The 19633-nt window shown below is 48.3% G+C and overlaps 1 long non-coding RNA gene across 1 annotated transcript; it reads left to right on the top strand.

Annotated features, from left to right (window-relative positions):
- The first annotated feature begins 9712 nt into the window (after positions 1-9712).
- LOC119061529 (uncharacterized) lies at positions 9713-13594 on the top strand. The gene is made up of 3 exons (XR_005084807.2): positions 9713-9814; positions 11864-12354; positions 12942-13594. It is a non-coding gene; the product is annotated as an uncharacterized LOC119061529 (long non-coding RNA).
- The last annotated feature ends 6039 nt before the right edge of the window (positions 13595-19633 follow it).

Genomic DNA, 19633 nt, shown 5'->3' with positions numbered 1-19633 from the left:
CCTATCAACAATAAAGTAAACAAATTGCAGTATATTCACAAAATGGAATACCATACAGCAATGAGAGTGAATGAACCACAACTCACATAACAATATGAATGAATCTCAAACATAATTTTTGAACAAAGGATTCACACGCAATTGTATATATTGTATAGTTTCATTGATAAGAAGCACTAAAACAGCCAACACTGTTTTGATCAGGATAATGATTACCCTTGGCAAGGGGAGGGTGGGTGGGATATAAAGGCCAGAAGGGAACAAGAAGAAGGCTTCTAGGTCATTCTAATGTTTTCTTTCTTGATCTGGGTGATAAACACAAGGGTGTTCCCTTTATGAAAATTAATTGAGCTGTACTCTCATAATTTGTGAACTATTCGGAATGCATCTTATATTTAAAAAACAAAAGTTTAAAAAAGATGGAGGCATATATCCCCTACTTTTCACCCACTTCCATCCATCTCTACTGAATAAAGTCCATCTTCAAGGGGAAGCCGTTGCAAATCCAGGCTTGCGTCTGAAATGCCATATTCATCCATCCCTAGAATGGAAGTTCCCGGTGTCTGACTATCACCCCCAGCCTCCCACACTCTGCAGGGCATACCTTTGTCTTGCAACATGAAGCTGATTGGCTGGAAATAATGAGACTTTATAATCAGACAGACTCTAGCTCCGCTACTTACCTAATGTGGGGCATTGGGCAAGGAAGCCATTTTATCTTTCCCAAGGCCCTGTTCCCTATTCTTCAAACAAAATGGTAGCACATGCAGTTCGTAATCTACCCCCAAATCCTTCCTTCCTCTTTGCTTTCCATCACAGTGGCACACACCAGTTTTCTTTCCATCTCAGCCTCTCCAGTTGCTAGACAACAGGCATCTGACCTTTTTAAATGCAGACGATGGGGGAGCAAAAGCACAAGAGGGCACTTGTGTTCTTGGTAACACTGTCATGCCAACCTGGAACCCTGACTCTGGACAACTGCGGGGAGACAAAGGCCTTTGGTGGCCTCTCCTGAGGGGCTTGAGGGGTTTGGCTCTTCAACACTCCACCCCACACACCCATTAGGATTGAGAAATAAGAAAGCTTTTTCCAGGCTGCAGGGCAAGTCCTGGGAGAGGATAAGGAACCAGGAATATTGGATCCAATTGTGAGTTATTCTGAACTGCCTTTTTATGTCATTTTCAACACATACTTGTGTAATGCCCACGAGGGCCAGGTACCATGCCGTGTGCTAGTGACACAGTGGTCAACAAAACGAATAGGATTCCCGCTGCTCGGATGGCCACAACAGTTCAAGCAATCTCAGATGCTGTCAACTTTCTAAATCACCATTAAGCATATTCTCAACTATGTATTTTGAAATCTATCAAGAACCCAAGGGCACTCCCAGAGCCCCTGGCTTGAAGTTGCTCAAGATGAATTGTTTTGAAGGAAAGCAAGTATTTATTGAGCATCTTCTATGTGTAAGACTTGGGTTTATACATATGGGGCCCATTCTTACCCCCTGGGACCTTCAATTCTGGGGTGATTGGTAAAGGAAAAAGGTTTGATCTGAATAGCACATGTTGTCATGCCCAAGGGAAACACAGGAAAAACATCTGAGTCAGCTTTTGGAAGGAGGTGGCCCTAAAGGTGGTAGGAATTTTGTTAGTCAAGCAGGAAATACAAATGAAAACTCAGCCCTCATGAGACACCTTACACATCTGTCAGGCAGAAAGGACAGGAGAGCTCTGGCTGGTGTGGCTCAGTGGATTGAGCATTGGCCTGTGAACCAAAGGGTTGCCAGTTCATTTCCCAGTCAGGGCACATGCCTGGGTTGCAGGCCAGGTCCCCAGTTAGGGGCGCAACCACACACTGATGTTTCTCTCCCTCCCCTTCTCTAGAAATAAATAAATAAAATTTGAAAGAAGAAAGGAAGAAAGGAAGGAAGGGAGGGAGGGAGGGAGGGAGGGAGGAAGGAAGGGAGGAAGAGGAGGAAGGAAGGAAAGAAAGAAAGAAAGAAAGAAAGAAAGAAAGGAAGGGAGGAAGAAAGACCACAGGAACAAGTTAAGAGGCAGTGCCCAAATGGGAGAGAACCCAGCCTAAGGATGAACAGAGGAGATGAACTGAGCCAAAGAAGTAGTTTGAAGCCTGGTACTTGAATACCAGGCCAAGGAATTTGGATGACATCTTATGGGAAAAGGGAGATTTCTGGCCAGAAGGTGATGTGACAGAGTGGGTCCTGTGGGAAGATAACTTTGGCATCTGAGAGGGAGATGATTAAGAGGTAGGGGACCCTGAAGGCAGCAAATTGGGACTTGAGCAGCTTCAGAGCTTTCAGAGGGGATCACACCCTCTGGGCCTTATTCCTGGTCTGTTGGCCTACTGAGTAAGACTGTGGAAGACCACTGGTTGCCTCCCAATGTCCACGTCTCCTCCTTTCCTTTCTAACAAAATCCTGAGTTTGTCTGGGGCAGCAAAATTCCCTGTGATAAATACTTGCCTCCCCCAAGTCTAGCCAAAGATATCCATGTGACCCATTTTTGGTCAATGAGATATACAAAGAATTTTATAGTGGGGCATCTGGATGGGCATTGTTTTTTTTAATAAAAGGACATAGGTCCAGCTGGCACAAACTTTTCCCCCTACACACTTCTTTCCTGCCTAACTCAGATGTGATGTCTGGAAATGGCACAGCTATGCATGGCCATGAGGACCAGTCAAGAATGGCAGAGCAGAAAGAGGGAGTCTTGATTCTTAATAACTTGTTTGAACAGCTGTACCAGCCTGGACTGTCTATCTCCAGATTTCCTATTATGTGAGGAAAATAACACCTTACTTGTGTAAGGTTTATCTTAAGTAGCCAAATGTAGTGATCCTAACTGATACTCGCAGTAACTCTGAATGCCTCGGTTTCTCGCTCTTCCCATGTTCTCACAAGCTGGTACAGGAATGGGTTATGCATCTGTTTTGTGCTTTGCAGAAGCTGTCCCCTAGAACAGCTAAAGAGGCTCTCGACTTCCAGCCAAGATGGAGGTGTAGGTAGACACACTGCCTCCTCACACAACTGAAAGAAGCACAACAACAATTTAAAGACAAAAAACAACTAGAACTGACAGAAAATAGAAATGTATGGAAGTCTGACAACCAGACTGACAGGAGGGGCAGACACGCGCAGCAGGGCAGAGAGGACTCGCAGCAAGATGGTGGCTGGAGGACAGGGGCAGGCAAGGCGGTGGCTGGTGGAGCAGGCAGTCCCACATTTGCATGCAGATAAAAAGGGAGGAACAACTGGGGAGCAAGATGGACTGCGCAACCCAGAGCCCCAGCACTGGGAAATAAAGCCTCAAACCACCGATTGAAAACACCTGTGGGGGTTGTGGGCCACAGTGGGAGAAACTCCCAGCCTCACAGGAGAGTTTGTTGGAGAGACCCACAGGGTCCTAGAATGTGCACAAGCCCACCCACAGGGGGATCAGCACCAGAAGGGCCCAATTTGCTTGTGGGAATCTGGGGAAGTGACTGAAATCTGGCAGAAAGCAGAGCAAACACCATTGTTTCCTCTCAGACCCCTTCCCCACATACAGTGTCACAACCCAGTGAGGTGGGTTGCCTGCCCTGGTGAACACCTAAGGCTCAGCCCCTTACTACATAACAGGAGCATAAAGAAAAAAAAAAAAGCTCAAATGAAAGAACAGATCAAAGCTCCAGAAAAAAATACAACTAAGCAACAAAGAGATAGCCAACCTATTAGATGCACAGTTCAAAACACTGGTAATCAGAATGCTCACAGAATTGGTTGAATTTCATCACAAACTAGATTAAAAAATGAAGGCTATGCTAAGTGAAATGAAGGAAAATATACAGGGAACCAATAGTGATGGAAAGGAAACTGGGACTCAAATCAACGGTGTGGACCAGAAGAAAGAAAGAAATATCCAACCAGAAAAAAATGAAGAAATGATAATTCAAAAGAATGAGGAGAGGCTTAGGAACCTCCAGGACATCTTTAAACGTTCCAACATCCAAATTATAGCGGTACCAGAAGAGAAAGAGGAAGACCAACAAGTGGAAAACTTATTTGAACAAACAATAAAGGAGAACTCCCCCAAGCTAACAAAGGAAATAGACTTCCAGGAAGCTCAGAGAGTCCCAAAGAAGTTGGACTCCATGAGGGACACACCAAGGCACATCATAATTATATTAGCTAAGATTAAAATGAAAGAGAGAAATCTAGAAGCAGCAAAAGATAATGGGACAGTCACCTACAAAGGAGTGCCCATTGGACTATCAGTTGATTTCTCAAAAGAGACCTTACAGGCAAGAAGGGGCTGGAAAGAAGTATTCCAAGTCATGAAATCCAAAGACCTATATCCGAAATTACTCTATCCAGTAAAGCTTTCATTGAGAATGGAAGGGCAGATAAAGTGCTTCCCAGATAAGGTCAAGTTCAAGGAGTTCATCATCACCATGCCCTCATTTTATAAGATGTTAAAGAAGATTAAAAAATATTAAGTGAATGGACAGCAAATTCAGAGTTATTAACAACCACACCTAAAACAAAAAACAAAAGTAAACTAAGCAAACAACTAGAACAGGAACAGAACCACAGAAATGGAGATCACATGGAAGGTTATCAACAGGGGAGTGGGAAGGGGAGAGAGGAGAGAAAGGTACAGAGAGTAAGTAGCATAGATGGTAGGCAGAAAATAGAAAGAGGGAGGGTAAGAATAGTCTAGGAAATGTAGAAGCCAAAGGACTTATATGTACAACCCATGCACATTAATGATGATGGGAGGGCAGACTGGAATACAGGGCAGAGAAGAATAAAGGGGAGAGAAAAATGGGACAACTGCAAAGCCATAATCAATAAGATATATTTTTAAAAGCTTTTTAAAAACAAACAAACAAATAAATAAATAAAAGGATGTGTGAAGAAAAAATAATAAAAAAAATAAAGAGGCTCTCAGTCTGTAGCACCCACTTGGTCTCAGCTCGTTTAGCCTGCAGGGCCTCCCTGGCTTACCTGGGTCCTCCCTGGACCAGGAGACAGTGCCAACTGGTACAACCCAGGGTACCAGCTCCCCACCTGTGAATCCAAGGACAGAGTCCTAGACCAGCAGACAAGAGTCCTGGACCATCTCTGTCACTAACCAAAGCATGTCATTCCCTGCTCCCTCGGACCACAGTCACCCCATTTTTGAAATGTAGGGCCTGACCTAGGTCAACAGATTCAAACTCATCAATTAAGTTGCATTTAGCTATAAATAACAAAAGCAAGCAAAGAAGTGAACAATAAAAATCAAAAACAAAACTAGCATATTCAAAATGGCTTAAACAATAAGAAAATATATCATCTGATAAAATCCAGCGACAGGACCACTCCGGGGGTGATATGGTGGTCAGCTGCTCCCCAGTATTATCAGGCAACTCTGCAGTCCTCTGCGGATTAGCTGTGCCCTCATTTTGGCTTTCTCCAGGGTCACAGGATGGCAACCACAGCACCAGGCCCACAGCCATGCACAGCACCAGCCAAGAAAGGAGAGAACCCATCTTTCTTGTGTTTCATTTTAAGGAGCAAGAAGCCCCTATTAGACTTCCTTAACCCCCCTGTTGTCTAGAAGTGCCTACTTCCAGCCATTCACCAAAAAGGAGAGTGAGATCACTATCTTGAGTGAGTATATATTGGTGAGCCAACAATGACCAGAGTAGAAAGGGAGCCCTCCTTTCTAAAGAAATACCACATGACCACGGGACACAGAGCAGATAAAAGTAGATCATGCTGGCCTGAAGTCAGAGATGGGGAGGAGGCCACAGCCGACCCCTACTGTCCCAGAGTCTCAGTCACAGATCCCTGGAGCTCTTTATACCAGTTTAAAAACCACCGACTTGATCTCTAAGGCTGCTTTCCACTCTAATACCCCATGGCTCTCTGCTTCTGACAGTAATGGCTCTGGCAGAATGAGATCAACATGAAAGGGGAAACACATCCACTGAGGTCACCCTAAAGATGGGGGCCAGTCTAAGGGCCTAGGGGCTTCCTCCAGGCTTGCAAGAGCCAGGGACACTATATGGATTGTTCTGTAGTCTATACTCATAATAGTAACACAGACGCATACATTTTCCTGTTTGCCAGGCTCTCAGGCACACATTGTCTCTTCCAGACTAAGAAGCATCCCTAAAAGTAATATAAGGCCCAAATGGCTCTTTTTTAGATGTGGGGAAACCAAAGCAAAAAGCAAGTAGGCACGTGCTCTAGAAATCCAGGGCCTGGAAGAGCCCAGACCGAACCACAGGCTGCCTATTTGGCCCAAGGATGCGCGACACTCCTGGGAAACTGGGGTGGGGGGGGGTTCAAAGAAAAAAGTGAGATCCAGCCTTGCTGGCCAGGAGACTTGGGTCTGTCAGTCTTTCTGAGCCTCACTCCCCACATCTGCAGTGTGGTTACTCAGAGGTTCTCCTCGGGGCCACAGGGAGGACAGGAGGGAAGGCCCCTGGATTGTTTAAAAGGGCTGTGGGTCTTCCTGGCTGAGGCTGCAGATGGCTTGGGGAGGGTAAGTCCTGTGTCCTCACCTCCAGACTACACTCAAGGAAAACTGGGCCCGAAACACCAACTGCCACTCTCAACACGAAACACGGCTGCTGGTTGGTGCAGGGCCACAACCTCCTCCAGGAGGGGCTGGGGCAGTGGCCCTGGCTGAGCGCCTCCCCCATTCCCTGGAGGCAGGCGGCTGCTAATGGCTCTCCCCACAAGCTGGTTCATTAAAGATTTGTTCTGTCGAGTTGCAATCAAAATAAACAGACCAGCCTGAAAGCCAGGGAACTAAAAACCAATTAAGAGGGAATGGAGATGGAAGGTGGGGGTGGGGGCAGGAGGGGAAAAAAGGCCGGGGCTTTCCAAAGACTCAGTTCCCATGGCAGCCAGCTTCCAAAACAGTCTGGGAATGAAAAATAATGAAAACCACCGTGGAAAGAAAAGCTAGCCTGGCAGGAGAGTCCCGACCTCGGGACTGGTTCAATCCCCTTTCCCCTGGCTCCCAAAGGAGACCTCGGTGGGTCGGAGTGCTGGTGACCTGTCCTTTGCCCCACCCCACCCATTAGAGCAATGGTTCCTTACACCTCCCGAGGTCGGAAATGGCGCAGACCCTCTGCTGGGCTGCTGCCAAGGCTGCAAAGTGAAGGATCCACACACTCAACCCCGGCCCCGTGGGGAAACCAGAGAAACATGATTTGGGGGTGGGGGCAGGGCTTGCTGGGGACAAGAGGGAAAGGGAAAGGTCCACCTTGAGGCCCCTAGCCCAATTTCAGACTGAGATCTGAAGTAGGAGCTGGCCAAGAAATGAACAGAAAGAAGAATGCTTCAGAGAGAGAGAGAAGAGGAATTAATTGCAAAGGCCCTGGGACTGGAGAAGTGGGAGAGAGAAAGACCACGCGTTTGACAGGGCAGACAGTTACTGAGCCAGGCTTGCTCTGGGCCAAGCCTGGTGCTTTTGAATGCAGTGGATCCTGAGACTCGGGAACATAGCAGGCTGAGACCCCAGGTTGTATGAAGGCGGTGCCCGGATCCCAGCACAAATCTGGGACCCTGCACCCTCCTTCCTTCCCCTCTGCCTGTAGCCAGGCCTTCTGGGGAGCACACAGTTGCCTGGCCCTTCCCTCACCCTGGTGACAGGAGACCCCAGCATGGCCTTTCCAGCAGCCATTTCCTAGCGATATCTCTGAGGAGGCTCTGCAGCCCACCAGGAGGCATCACCGGTTAACCATCTCCAGACCCCTTTGTGGTCTGGTTTCTGTTTCATTGGTGAGGCAACAGGAAAGCTGAGATCCTATTAAGCTGACTTGCAGATGCCAAAAAGGAATAACAGCCAAAATGAAGTTAACCCTTTCACACTCCCTCATCCCACCCCCTCATCCACTCCCACTTCCCAGGCTGCAGAAATAAGATCCCTAAACCACTTCACCATCAAGGGAAGTAACACCTTGGCCCTGGGAGGATGGGCTCCCAGGTCCAGAGGGACACCTGGCTTCCCCGGGCAAATGTGATGGGTCAGGAGCCTGTGCTGCCCAGGTGTAAGCCCTGGTATGATAAAGGGACAGCACCTGGCCCCACAGCACCTGAGAACGGAAGCAGGACTGTGCAAACTAGACCCTGTTCTCCCAAAGAGGAAAAGGCAAGATGAAGGTCGTGGAGTTCAGCTGCCTCGGGAGTGGCTCCTGGGCACTGGCTTTTCACTAGCCTCTCTTTCCAAGAAGCCCAGCCAAGCATCCTGTGGGAACCACTGGAAATAAGACATCCCTGAGAAGGCCAAAGCACGGCCATCAGCTCCTGACTTAGTGTCCTCTGAAGGCCCTGAGTGGAGCAAGAGGAATATGGGCCAGGGAGAGAGCACTGGACTGGGAGTCCAAAAGGCTGGCCTGGAGCCAGGCCCTTGCCCTGTCCTCATGGTGGGCAGGATGAGTGTAGGTTTTTATCATCTATTCCCTGGGTATCGATTCCAGTTCCACCATCTGGGAGCTGTGCGACTATGGGCAAGTGACTCCTCTCTGAGCCTCAGGCTTCTTAGCGGTAAATGGGTACGATAGCATTCAACCTTTAGGATTTGTACAAGGGTAAAACAAGGCGCCAAAGTGCCCAAAGCAAGCTGGACGTGGAGTCCTTCACTAGCAGTCCTCCCTGCTCTGGGTGGGCCTTGGCTTTGTCAACTGCAAGATGGGGTGCCAACTCTCCTAGGTTAATGGTATAAAGCACTCAGAAAACAGAGGCATGCAAGAGGTCTCTGGCTGAGGAAGTGACCCCCCTTCCAGAACCCCCTGCCCTGAGCTTATCTCCCACTTGCCATCAGCCATAAGGCCTCCCTCAGCCTGCACAGCCTCTTCCTGGTGGCCTTGGGAGTCTCTGTGGTCACAGAGACAAAAAGAACATTTTGGGGGCATGTACAAGAAACTCACAGTGAGTGCGAGGCAGGGGAATTATCATGCCCCCTCCTGCATCCCTCCCTTCCAGTTGAAGGAAAATAAGCCCCAAGCACAGAAGGTGACCACATGAAGCTGTGGCTTGTAAGTGCCTAGGTTTGGAATCCCGGGGCTTTTCCACTCCAAAGTCAGTGCTCCTGCCCTGCCATATCCACCCCCCTTCCCCCCAAGTTCACTGACAGAATAATCCCCATGCCAAAGGGCCATGTCCAGGGGAGGCCTGAGGAATCTTCTAAGACCTAAGGTGGGTCTTTCTCCTGTGGGTGCTGAGAGCAGTCACCTGTCCACCAACAGGAGAGAGTGGCACTCTGAAATACCACCAGCTTTTGGCAGGTCAAGGGCCACCTGGAAGGAACCAACGAGGTGGCAAAAAGGGCAGCTGGCCCAGGACGCACTGACTCGCAGCCCCGGGTTTGAATCTGGGCTCAGCTGTGTAAACTTGGACAGGTTCCTAACCTCTCTGGCTCTCCGTCACCTCATCCATAAATCCGTAAGTCCAGGAAGAACACTTCTCTCATCTCCCAGGCTGTCGGGATATTCAAATGATGCGACTGATAAGTGTTGAAAACTGTCAAACCTTGTTATCATCGGTAATTAGCACACTCGTTATTTGTTTGTGTTTCTAAGCAGCACATTTGCTAAGTGGGTTAAACAGCTTCTAGCTCCCCACTCCTTGGGCCTCCCCATCCTGTTGACACTAGTCCTGCTGTGTTGACAGTGCAAAGGTAAGTCCCCGCCGGCCTGTCGGAACAGTCCCCACTTGGGGTGAGCACCTGCACAGTCACTGAGTGTGGACTGTTTATCTCGCGGGCGGTTGTGTTGGCCTGAAGATGAACTGAGCGAAGGGGAACAAGTGTGGCAGGTATTTTCCTCCTTTGACTCATAAATGAATAAGCCAACACAGTAGATCAGTAGCCACCTATTGACAGATTTCAGTGGAGCACTTGCGACGATGGGCACTGGGCTCGCCCTTACAGATCAGAGGTGGAGCCTCCTTTCACAGCCTGTGATGGGACCGGGACTGACCGACTTCCTTCCTCCTCCCCTCGCCCCCATTTCCGTCTCTGATTCCAGAAGCCACACTTCCGGGCAGTCCCAGGGCAGTGCAGGGGGAAAGAGGACTGCTGGCCTCAGGACCCCCATCTTGGGCAGGAAGGGAGGGCCCAGCCATCTGAGAGGACCCGGGGCACCTGACCCAGACAGGGCAGCAGAAGGAATCTGGCAAGGGCCGCTATCCTGGGCTGGGGAAGGGCGTTTGCTTGGATTAGGGGCAGTGACCTGAGCAGGGAAGCCCTTCTGCCTGGGTGTCCAAGAAGGAATGTCTCCCACCAGCCCCCCATCTATACCTCCAAAGTGAACGTGAGCAGTCCCCACAGCAAGGCCTGGGCCACCACGGGCACACAATCCAGGAGTATCAAATCGCAGTAGCTAGGAATCTGATGCAATGGCGGCTTCTCCAGCACCTGGGGAAAATAAGAGAAGCCCCTGGACAGTGGGCCAGGTTGTAAGGAAAGAGGGGGGAGTCGCAGGGGAGGGATCTGGCCCCAGAGGAGCTGGATTCAGGGGCCGAGGAGACACCCTAATCCTGGGGGCTCTGGGCTGTGTCTCCCAAGCTGTAGGTGGCTGCACTCCCGGCTTCCCAGGGATGGAGAGAGAGGTGACTAGCCGCAGGGTTCAAGGGGACACTTTCTCAAGAATCACCCATTCATCCCTCCCAGCTACCCACCGGGGTGGGAGAGGGCAAGCGCAGGAACCGAACCTGCAGCTTAGAGACATTAAATAACTCACGCTGGGTCACACATTGTCCTTGTCAGGGTCATTTGGCTGCAAAGAACCTACATACTTATTGATGGGATAAACTCATTCACCAGTGATTGCTCCAAGCCTTTCCCTTCCCCTTTCCTGCTAAGGGAACTTTGGCCCACTTCTTCTCGGCTTCTTCCCACCCTTGAAGGTGTCCCTGCAGGGTGTTTCTTTGGAACTTTGACAAGGAGAATTGCAGCGGGGAAAGGAGAGGAAGATCAGAGGGGCAGTGGGGTAGGTTTGAGGTGGAGTCGTGGGAGAAGAGAAGGAGGAGTTGTGCCCTGGGGAGTCCCAGAGGCTGGCAGAGAAATGCAGAGTGGGCTAGGTAATGCCCCCTTGAAAGGCGGTTGAGAAATGCGAGGAAAGAACTGAAGTTATAATGACATAACATTTGGCTTCTGAACTCTGTTCTTTTGAACCAACACCAGACTGGACCAGATGAATCACAGCTTTGTAGGCATTAGGTTTGGGAAGCTAGATGAGGAAAGAATGGGAACTGAGACGGAGGCGAAGAAGCATCTTTTTCTTTGTGTGGTGTTTTCTTTTCACTCCTAGGCGTTTGCTCTCCTTTACAACTTTGGCTAGCGCGAGGCCTACCTTGGCCACCTGCAGCCTTTTTCTAGAATGATGGCCATCCTGCTTGAGTTTGCACTGTGAAATGTCTCATTGTATTCATGTTTCCTGGTTCAGAAATCACTTTCCCACAATTAAATCTCTCTTTGGGAGCTTTGTTTACCTTTAAAGTTTAGCTGTAAGTTATTCTTGACTCCTCATTGTGGTTTCACCTCTGTGGCTCTGTTATGAAGTCTAGGGCTTATGAATCGATAGAAGTGTGTGTCGACCCTTAAAGAATTCACTAATATAATTGGTTTATGGAAGATTCTCGACTTAGTAGGAAATAAACACAAAAATGTTTTCATTTCTTCTATCTTTCCTACCTATACTATAACAAAACCCTTTTCTCATTGGTTAATGGGTCCTTTAACCATCGCTTGATTGAATCCATATTTTCAATTTCCTTGCGTTTCTAGGACATTCTGGTTCTGTTGATTAAGACTCAGTTCTTTCTGCCTGTTTATTCGTTTGTTTCTTTTTCTCCCTTTCCCAGGAGAACTGTGGCCCCAGTTACTTGAGCCAGAGAAAGGAATCTGATCTGACCTTCACTCACTTTCCCCGACTTCCTCCTGGGTTCAGCTGGTGTTCATCCAGTCCCTCCGGGGTCCAGCTCACCCCACAGGAGAGGGGAGGGAGAAGAGCAAGCATCTTCAACTTATGATGAAGTACTTTCCATGCTGGTTGCCCTGCTGACTGGTTTAGCCAGCTGACTTTGGAGCCCTCCGTGAGAGCTGGCAGGCACAGGCTGGCTCTCGCGTGGGTGCTTGTCTGGGCTCTTCAGAAGGCCCTGCAAGGACTGAAGGCAGTCAACCCTCAGGGCTTTTGCTGCTGGCGCTTCCCACTCAACAGGCAGCCTGCTGGTGATGGAGGAGCAGGAGGAAGGGGAGAGGAATAGGGACTGACAGCAGGTGACTCAAAGCCAGTTGCCTGGTCCAGTCGCCACCCAGCCCACTGGAGACTCGAGAACGCTGGCCTGCAAACATGGTGGGAGAGAAGCTAATCCCTCTCTGTCCTGTCACCTCTCTCTAGTCCTCCTCGCTCCTGTTCAGGTCCCACAGGGCCAGGCCAGCCATGTCGTTCTCCCATTCAAAATGTACAATTTAGAAAGCATTTGCAAGCACCTTCAAAAGATATTTTAATCCTTTTGAAAAGAGATTTAAATTAGGCAAATGATTTCTGAACCAGGTAACATGGATAATGTTTAAGAATGGGTGTCTTGGTGTGCACTCCTTAGGTTTTAAGGAAAAGAGAAAGGGCTCCTTTCCCCTCTCCATTGGAAGGGGAGAACAGCCAAACTCTCTTGAGAACTGCACGATCCCTGCAAAGGCCCCCACCCTGAAGCTCCTGCAAGTCCTCACATACGGAGGAGGCGGAACTTCCATCCAGGGCCCAGGCAAGGGCGGGCAGCTCCATCTGTACCCAAGGTCAAAGTGTCTGCTTACAGGGCACGGTGCGTGAGAAAGCACTGCCAGCCAAGTGGGCAGGAGAGATGGATCTGCCCAATGAGGTATGTGCTGAATCCGTTGGCATCTTAAACTGGCAGGCCATTTCTTTGTTTTCTATCTGGACAGAATGTGCCTTCATGAGGGCCCGCGGATGGCTGTGATCGCTGAAACTGTCGGAGGAGCTGATCTGGACAACCAGGGGGCAGCTCTCGGTGAATTATTGTGCTTCACTACTTTTGAAGAGAGGCAGGTGTGCTGCTTTCAAAAAGCTACAGTAATGGGAACAAGGTGTGACCAGGAGAGGTCCTCAGGGAACACCTTAGGAATGAATTGTACAGCAAAGCACTTGCTTATTGGTGAACAGGCAAGCTCCAAACGTGATTTTAAATGTTCTGTTTGACTGTCTCTCCCAACGGCGTTTCTCACCATCTTTTTGTACTTCCACGAGGAAAGCGTTGGCTAAGCAAAGGCCAGTTTCCTCCCAGCCACATCCAAATTATTCCAAACCTCAAATGACCCCTCCCCACAAGTCGAGGATGTTAGCTGGGGTTGGCAGCTTGTGAGGAAGCTTGCATTTCACAGCAGGAAGAGGAGTGTGGCCAAAACTTCCACACGAAGACAACCCTGATCCCAGCACTAACACATCTCGAAGTGGCTACAGACACAGTGCTCAAAAATGCTGGGGGAGCTTAGCTATTGGAATATTCAGGGGAGAAACAGGGAAAGCTGCAGGTTCCCTGTGGGACCGGGCCTGTACCAGATCTGGAAAATGTATTAAAATTGTGAATAATTCTGTTCAGTGACCACTGTGTACTTGATTCTGTAGAGCAGCGATTTTCAACCTTTCTCATCCCATGGCACACATAAACTAATTTCTAATATTCTGTGGCACACCAAAAAAATATACTTTTTTGCCAATCTGACCCCCAAAAAACTACTAGGTATAATTTTGATTCATTCACACTGGACGGCTATTGTTATGTTGGCTGTTGTCATTTTTTAATTTGACAATCTAAGGCAGGGGTGTCAAACTCATTTTCACCGGGGGCCACATCAGCCTTGTGGTTGCCTTCAAAGGGCCGAATGTAATTTTAGGACTATATAAATGTAACTACTCCTTAACAGTTGAGCGAGAGCTCGGCGCTGCCACCGGGTAGAAACAAGGCCCACCCGAATCCACCCGGGTGGATTCGGCCCACGGGCCCTGTGTTTGCCACCTGTGACCTAAGGGGGAAGGGTCAGTGCTCCCAACTAAAGAGTCAGGTACTGCTTGTTACACAAATCCTTGCAGCACACCGGTTGAAAATCGCTACTGTAGAGGATGCTCTGATGAACAAGCCGCAGCCCATGTCCTCCTGGAAAACTGAGTCTTGTAGTTAAGAAGGGACATCCGTACTAACAATGGCAGGGACAAAGTAAAGACAAAGGCAGCCAGACAGAAATAAACAGCACTCCCTAGAGAACCACAAGAGGATTTATGAAGGAAAAGACTCTATAACTGAGAGACCAAGGAGACCCTGTGAGTAATGATTTAAAGTAGCAAGCTTAGTCTAAGGAATAAATATACAACCCTTCACTCAGTCATTGTATAACTCATATTTTTCCCTTGTAACATTTATGACAACTGACTGGGTATTATGCACGAATTGGAAATTAATAGCAAAAATAACACTTAAGACGTTATTTCATAAATTTATAAACATATTTCTACATAACTCAAGTGTTAAAAAAGAAATTATGATGCAAATGAGAAAATATTTAGAACACAGCCACACTTCTAAATTTCTCGATGCAGCCACAGGGACGTTAAAGAGAAAACTGCACTTCCATTTATGGCTTGTGTACGAAAAGTAAAGGCTACAACTTAAAAAGTTAAGCATCCAGTTCAAGAAATGAGGGACGAGAGAAACAATAAAATAAACCCAAATTAAGTAGAAGGAAAGAAATAATCAAAATAAGGACAGCGATGGATAAAACTGAAAATAGGCAGAGCAAGCACCAGCAAAACAAAACCTGGTGATTTGCAGAGACTGACGAGGCAGACAAACCCCTGACCAAGGAGAGCAGTGTAAGCGGAGAGAAGGCGTGTACACCCGGGAACACTCTGCTAGGGCCCAGCCGTCACACCAGCCATGGACCCCCCTCTCCAGAATGTTGTGTACAAAGGAAATAGCCTTTTATCTTGTTTAAGCCACTGTCACTTCAGGTGTCTGTTTCTTGCAGTCAAACTTAGTATTAACCAAAACAGAGGCCACAGCTAGGCTGGGCTGAAGTGGCAGCCGGGACAGGGGCCAGCAGGACAAGTGGTGGGTGACCACAGTAAGTGGCGGACTGCCATGAATGCTTTCAGTACTCTCCTAGCCTCCCAGGTGGGCTCACCCCAGGGCAGCCTTTTGGGGGCCAGACCCACTGCGCAGGTCTAGTTCCTCTGGGACATAGACTATATACCAGTCTTTCATTTGCAAGTCCCAGGAAGCCCAACTCAAACTGGTTTATATAATAAAGACAATGTATTCAATCATTTAGCTTAGCTCCATCCAACAGCTCAAACTGTGGTTCCAAAGGCCCAACATGCTGGTCCCACATGGTCTCATGCAACCCCTCCCTTCAACAGCTCCAGATTCTTCTGTGATGAGAGGGCTTCATCACTTCCAGACCTTTCATACTCATGGTTTAGTAATTAGTGCTTTCTCATCGGCCAAAATTAGGTTATGTGCCTGTCTCTAAACCAATCAACATGCTAGTTGGCTTCAGCCAGTCAAGACCCACCCCTGGAGCTGCTGCTGATTTGAGTGACTTGGACAAATTGCTGAGCCTCACTCCCCTCATGTATTATCATGTATTATTATAGAGGATGCTAATAATATCTAACTTGCAGTATTTTCAAACAGTGTAATAAAATCAGTGCTTAATCACTTAGCACAATGCCGCACACACTGCATCTGATCAATAGCATCTCTTAATAATTATTAGCCCTACTACTAAAAACTGGGGCTCCATTCCCACCTTGGGGTGAAAAGCTTGGGTGGGGCCTCTTAGTTTGAAAAGAGTGTTAGTCTGGGGCTAGTTCCTGAGAAGAGTGTGGGGGGGGGGTCAACACAAAACTTGACCCCCCCAGCCCCAGGAGGTAAACTGAGGCAGTATGCCCATAATAGAGCTGAAAGTACAGGGACCCAGGGAGTCTACAGTTTCCCTTAATCACCCAACAACACCCAAGGATAAAGAGGCAGGGGTGACTCTGCCCAAACATGACATTTTGTGACCTTCCTAGGGATTTTACCTGCGCCCCTGGGGTGAGGCCGACCCATTAAATGGCCTCGTGCAAAGGAAAAGGGGCAGAAAGGCTGCAGAGCCCTCTGGCTGGGCTCACGCTGGGTGATGGGGTCATATGCCTTGACAGGCCTTTACCCAGGGAGAAAAATCTTTCTAATAGCCCAGAAGAATGCCCTAATCTGACATCTCGTTTAGCAGATTATTGGGCCTGGCTTTGATCTCTACAGGGCGTAATGAGTGTGCCCCTTGGCCAATCAGCAGTCATTAATTAGCAGAAAGGCCAGCAGCCGGTCCTGCCCAGGAATGGGGCCCTGTGCTTACAAATTGGGAGTTGAGGGTGGAGATGTTTGTAAGGAAATCAGACCCAGAGCAAAACTATGGGATGTAACAGAATCACCAGGACCAACGCAGGGGTCTCTTTGGAAAGTGCTCTGAACTGGGCCTTCACATGGCACAGGTAACACATGGTGCCAACAGGGACTGGGCAGCGAGTAAGGGCCCCCTCTCCCTGCAACACAGCATTCAACAGTGAGAATACAGCACCAACCAAACGCAGAGCAACCAGTGTGAGACACACAGCACCACGATGAGCAGGCAGACGGCAGAATCCACCCAGGTCTGCACCTGGCCTCCTCCCCGGAGGCCAGGACCTGCCTCTCCGACTTACTGGCTCTTGACTCCCATTTCTCCACTTTCTTGGGCCCTGGAACATCTCCTATGTGGCTGCAGGTCCCTGGAGGCTGACGGGCCAAAGAGAGTGGGCACTGGCCCTACAGTTTCATTATCTCTAAGCATAGTGGGACCCAGCCTTGTGGGGCTGCCTTAAAGTTGGGGACAGGGATGGGATCGGTGAGACACGAGAAGACACCGAGCTGGTAGACTGGGTCTCAGGCACCAGAGTCACTGTGGGGTGGGAACACATGGTGTAGACTTAGCTGGGAAGAGCTGGATTCAGGTACCTTTCATCCTCTGTGACTCATTATATAGCCGTGTGACCTTGGGGTAATCCCCTTAACTTCTCTATGCAGTGGCTTTGCCCTAGAGAGAGGTTCTTTTCCACGTGGAGCTTGCAATACAGACTGTACAGAATTAATGTATGTATTCTGTGCTCAAAACTATTAATACATTTTTATATCAGTGAAACTAAGCCCTAGATTTATTTTTACTTCAACAACTAATAAAAATAAGCTCTAAGTAAAACATGCATTTATAGAAATATAAACATTAAACTTAAAATATCAGAGACAATATTTTTAAAATAAATCATTATTCAAATATTCATATGAATTATTCAAAAGATAACAAGAAATTGTACTGAACTGTGAAAAATAAATATCCCTTGATCTTTTCAGTACAATCCTGAAAAGCAAACCGAAGGTGTCCTGGTGAAGCACATCTGTGTGCCAGTTTCCCCGCTGCTGTGACAGCCCTTTGCAAGGCCACATGGTTCCAGGGGACAGCACGGGGAGAGCTTTAAACACCAAATAATCTTCTTTTGCTGCTGTCGTCATGGGGAAAAAAACGTTTAACACATTTGAGAAAACTTTGAAAACTTTTTTCTGGCTGAAGTGAGCAGAGATGGAAACGTGCTTTTTATGTATTTTATTGACAGTAAGCGTTCATTTTTGGTTTCGTCTGTTTAATGAAAACCTTCTTGTCTGTCCTTAGTGCAGACGAGATTCCCACAGCCTGGGTGCATCCTTTCAACGCCCTGGTGTTCTCTGCGGCAGACCGAGTGCTTCAGAAGCTGCGCAGTGTTGATTAGTGTTTTCCTTCTCCTCTTGAGAGTTATAGAAATGGACCCCTGCACCCTTCCAACCCAGCAAAAAAAAAAAAAAAGTGCTTTCTAAATGAGTGTCCCTTTGTTCTACCTAGAAACTGAATGTGCCCTGGCTGGTGTAGCTCAGTGGATTGAGCACGGGCCTGCAAACCACACGATCGTGGTGTGATTCCCAGTCAGGGCACATGCCTGGGTTGCAGGCCAGGTCCCCAGTAAGGGACACATGAGAGGCAATCACACATTGATGTTTCTCTCCCACTCTTTCTCCTTCCCTTCCCCTCTCTCTAAAAATAAACAAAATCTTTTTTTAAAAAGAAATTGAATGTAACTTATTCCTCTCTGGGTGGTTTCAAGACAAATTATTCTGGTTTTAGATTTTTTTAAATATGAACTAATAGTATCACACCGAAAAGCACTTAAAGTGTGATACCTTAAAAGCACACACAGAGACTAATAAAAACTGGCTGAGCAATGACTTGTTCTAAATAGGTGGTTTCCTCATCTTTTCTGTAATCAGGACCCTTTGAGGGACCTGAGTGTGGAAAATCAGGAAATGGAGGGGTCCCCGAATCGAGTGGTGGGGGAGCTCAGAGCCCTGCCCTCCTCCTTCACACCCCACCTCACGTACATTAACGTGGGGATGGTGATGCCCAAGACGCCCCAGTGGAGAGGCGCCCAGCATTTTAGGTGACTCTAGGCCCTTTCTGGCTCTGCGCTCTGACGGGTCACCCACACCCTGGCTTTATTGGCTCCAGCCCGATGACCGACGCCGGTCCTCTTCAAGGCCTCGCAGTTCTTCCTGGTTTTCAGGGTCTGAGCTCAGATTTTATGAGAATTCCTAGTTCTCTCAACGTCCTCATCACCTCATCCCCTCCTCCCTCCTCCATCACTATCTTTACCCCTCACCCCCCCCCCGGGAGCCTTCCTGTGGACCCCAGTGGCACAGCCGTCCCTAGGAAGGACACAGCCATGGACAGACAGACACACACACACACACACTCCATGTACAAGTCTGTGCAAGGGCTTCTGGGGTTCATGACTTACAGGGGAGAAAAGGGCCTGGCAGAGGGAGGTCACGTCAACTCATTCAGTTTTAAACACTGACAAATACTCCAAAACCAGAGCAATACTATGTAACAAATTAACTTGCCGATACACCTTTGTAATTCTCTCTACACTTTTGCTGCTGCACGTTCTCTTGGCTGCCTCACCACGTACCCTTGATTTCACATCATTTTCTGTAGAGAGGACTGAGCGGTCTTTCTACCACGGAGCTGACTGAAGTATGCACTTTGTTATTCAGACTTTAGAAACGTTTATTTCACCTTCTTAATTTTCGTTGTGTGAATTTTTAAGATTGTGCCCAGTGGGGGTAAATCCTTAACAGTCTCATTCATATATGAGCTGTAAGAACAGAAGAACTTTGCACAGACTGGCTTCTGGCTCTGTGCATTTCAAATTCTGCTTTTCTACCACTTCCGCCACGCTCCCTGTCCTGAGAGCCTCAGACACGTTCACGCCGCCTCCTGCCAGGTGAGCCGACGCTGTGAGGAGCAAGAGAATTCCTGGAAACTGTGCCTCCTCCGATAACTGTACCAGCACTCAGAAGTGACCGAGAGCCACGTTCATAAAGTATGGCATGGGTGTACTGCACCCCACATAAGTATGTCCTGTCTGCCCACACTAAATGCACCCCCAGCTCCAGTTCCCTAAGCTGGATCCCCCAAATGCCCACACTTATCCCAGAACCACCCAATGGGGGAAA

Source organism: Artibeus jamaicensis, unplaced genomic scaffold (assembly GCF_021234435.1).
Source record: "Artibeus jamaicensis isolate MK-2021 breed Jamaican fruit bat unplaced genomic scaffold, CSHL_Jam_final contig_465, whole genome shotgun sequence".
NCBI classification, from domain to species: Eukaryota; Metazoa; Chordata; class Mammalia; order Chiroptera; family Phyllostomidae; genus Artibeus; species Artibeus jamaicensis.
The sequence above is the reverse complement of the archived record's forward strand: the minus strand, read 5'-3'. Positions and strand labels throughout refer to the sequence as shown.